This window comes from Bison bison, unplaced genomic scaffold, assembly GCF_000754665.1.
Source record: "Bison bison bison isolate TAMUID 2011002044 unplaced genomic scaffold, Bison_UMD1.0 scf7180017864390, whole genome shotgun sequence".
NCBI lineage: Eukaryota > Metazoa > Chordata > Mammalia > Artiodactyla > Bovidae > Bison > Bison bison.
In genome coordinates this window covers 144,075-147,647 of record NW_011494962.1, presented here as the reverse complement: position 1 = coordinate 147,647, position 3,573 = coordinate 144,075, and the positions used below count along the sequence as shown (strand labels likewise).

General features: G+C 42.6%; 1 pseudogene; it reads left to right on the top strand.

The window, feature by feature from the left end:
* The first annotated feature begins 862 nt into the window (after nt 1–862).
* Nucleotides 863–1,537, top strand: LOC105002213 (annotated as a pseudogene).
* The last annotated feature ends 2,036 nt before the right edge of the window (nt 1,538–3,573 follow it).

Below are 3,573 nucleotides of genomic sequence, written 5' to 3'. Positions count from 1 at the left end.
TTGAACTGTGGTGTTGGAGAAGACTCTTGAGAGTCCCTTGGACTGCAAGGAGATCCAACCAGTCCATTCTGAAGGAGATCAGCCCTGGGATTTCTTTGGAAGGAATGATGCTAAAGCTGAAACTCCAGTACTTTGGCCACCTCATGTGAAGAGTTGACTCATTGGAAAAGACTCTGATGCTGGGAGGGATTGGGGGCAAGAGGAGAAGGGGACGACAGAGGATGAGATGGCTGGATAGCATCACTGACTCGATGGATGTGAGTCTGAGTGAACTCTGAGAGTTGGTGATGAACAGGGAGGCCTGGCGTGCTGCGATTCATGGGGTCACGAAGAGTCGGACACGACTGAGCGACTGATCTGATCTGTTCTAATCTGATCTGTGATCACATCTCCTCTAACCATCAGTCAGAAGGGAGGGTGAGGTTGATTCCATCCCACCAAGGGATACATCTGGCCAGAGAGAGGGTCAGAAGGTAGGGGAGGTCACCCGTGGCTCTGACAGGAGCAGTTTTGGTGAAGTGGTAGAGAAAAAGAAGAACACCATACACAAACAAAACCAGACATTCATGTGGGTTCAAGGAAGAGACTCGGAGGAACAAGTCAAGACGGGATTGTAGACAACTCTTTAGAAGATATATTTTGTAAAAAGGAGTACCAAGATAGCTGAAAATTGAAATCATTACAATGAAATTGTGGTTAAAGGTGTTTAACCCAAAGGAATCCTTAATTTAGTTCCAGACACTATTTTTTGTTAACTTATTTAAGAGTTAAATCAGATAGTTTGAAACCATTGACTGTTTTATTCTCACTAGAGAGCCAAGGTCCTAGGTAATGAGACAGGTGAGTTTGGATGGAATGGTTAATGACAGACCAGCAGCTGATGCAGGCATACAGGATCATTGAAAAGAGTGGGCCTGGGATTCAACCTTCGGCTCTGAGTGGCACCTGCCCATTGGCAGCAGTAGTTCTAGTTCTAGGGGGGAGATACCATGTGTTCTGAAATCAGACTGAGGAACTCAGGCTACACCAGGGCCCTACAGAGGGCACTAGGGATTGGAGCAGTGAGGAACCAGAAGAAATGAGAGCAAGACCAGCTGGCTACTCCTGAACCAAGATCCTGAACAGAAGGAGGTAGCCAGCACCAGTGGGTGATGGAGAAGTAGTTGCTGATATCCAGGATCAGATCCATGTGTGACAGAGGAGGCATTGTTCCTGGGCAGATGGAGCTGAAGTCCCTGAAGGACTGGCCCTTAACTGTCTTCTCTGGCTCTGCCAGCCCTGGGGCTTCATTTGCCAGACCCATCATTAGAAAATGAAGATGAAGATGAGGAGTGAGCTACAGCATGGAGCAAACACAGTTCTGTTCCCATGGACCCAGGACCCAGAACGCACAGAACTGATGAAAAGGAGAATGGCTGGAGTACATCTGTCTGCACCAGGGGTTCCTGCCCAGACTCAGAAGATTATCAGTTGTCCAGTGGGAAGATGTGGTATAGTAGGTCCTCCAAGCTAGGCAGAATGGCCTGCCTGGAAGTGACCACCCTTAGAGTGGCTGTATCTACCTGCATTCCAAACCAGAACCAGCACCGTACTGAATACATCTTGGTTGAAATGTCCATCTCCATCCTCCCTATATATACAGCCTATGGACCCTAGCCTGCCAGGCTCCACTGTCCAAGGGATTCTCCACGCAAGAATACTGGAATGGGTTGCCGTACATTCCTCCAGGGAATCTTCCGGACCCAGGGGTCAAACCAGAGTCTTTTTAAGTCTCTCTTATGTCAGGCAGGTTCTTTATCACTTGTGCCACCAAGAAGCCCATATATATATATGTATGTCAATCCTAAACTCCCAATCTATCGCCCTCCTCTCCCTCCACTCTTCCTGGTAATTATAAGTTTGTTCTCTAAGTTTGTATGTTTCTGTTTTGTAAATAAATTCATTTGTATCATTTTTTAGATTCCACATACAAGAAATATCATATGATATTTGTCTTTCTTTGCCTGATTTACTTTACTTAATATGATAATCTCTAGTTCCATCCATGTTGCTGCAAATGGCATTATTCATTCTTTTTAATGGCTGAGTAATATTCCATTGTATATATGTGCCATAGCTTCCTAATGCACTCATCTGTTGATGGACATTTAGGTTGCTTCCACGAACATGGACTTAAGACAAATAGAAATACCTACTACTATACACCTCCAAAGGAAAGGATTCAAAATGACAAGTTTTTTTGTTAAATACCTCTTCTTTACATTGTTTTTTCTCTTTTTTCCCAACTGTCATTTCCTGCTGTGTAGTCTTATGTTCCACCCTAGGCATATTTTCATCCCTTACTTCTAATCTACCATTTATAGTTTGTGAACTACTCAAATAATCAAACCCATCAGAATTGTGCATAATGTAACTATGTAACTGATTTTGAACCAGGATCAGAATGGTACACACTTCTGAACAGTATTTATTTTAAGAGCTTTATTCTGAGCACAATGTTTCAGCAGGTCTTTATAAAATTAATAAATTCTTTGATGGACTTAAGTATTATTCATATACTTGATTCTTAACTCTATTAATGAGGTTTTCCTCTCAGTTAAATTAATTACCATAGTGATTAATTTTTGAGTTGTACTCTGTCTCCCATGATGAAATGCAGATCTCCTAATGTGTGAAAGCTGAGTATGTCAGGAGATTTTCCCTATGGAAGACTCAGCCAATGCAGTTCTATCATTTCTCTGCTACAAACAAAGCTGCAAAGTATAGTACTGCACAGGTGCTTATTCTGAGAATTTCTTTCCAGAAAACTACAAGTTTATAGAATATGCACATTCTTCAACTTTATTAGATATTGACAAATTTTTCTTAAAAGAAATTGTAGCAGTTTATATTTTCATTAGCAAATAATGAGAATTCTGGAAAATTTTATGTCATTGACACCTCAAACACTGGGCTTCTCTGGCAACTCAACAGTAAAGAATCTGCCTGTTGGTGCAGGAGAGGCAGAGTGGATCCCAGGGTCAGGAAGATCTCCTGGAGAAGGAAATAACAACCCACTCCAGCATTCTTCCCTGGGAAACCCCATGGACAGAGGATCCTGGTGGGCTATAGTCCATGGGATCTCAAAAATGTTGGACATGACTTAACAACTAAAGAGCAACAACCTCAAAGATTGCCTCTCTATCTTTTTGTTTCATTTATTTCTTATGGAATGCTTATTAAATGTTTTCTGGCATCTTCTCATTCTATATTCAAAGTTTTTTAAATGTCTCACATTTTTTAAATCTCTTTATTATCCTCAGCTTTAAGCTCAGTTCAGTTCAGTTGCTCAGTCATGTCCGACTCTTCGCGACCACATGGATCACAGCATGCCAGGCCTCCCTGTCCATCACCAACTCCCAGAGTTCACTCAGACTCACATCCACTGAGTAAGTGATGCCATCCAGCCATCTCATCCTCTGTCGTCCCCTTCTCCTCCTGCCCCCAATCCCTCCCAGCATCAGTCTTTTCCAATGAGTTAACTCTTCACATGAGGTGGCCAAAGTACTGGAGTTTCAGCTTTAGCATCATTCC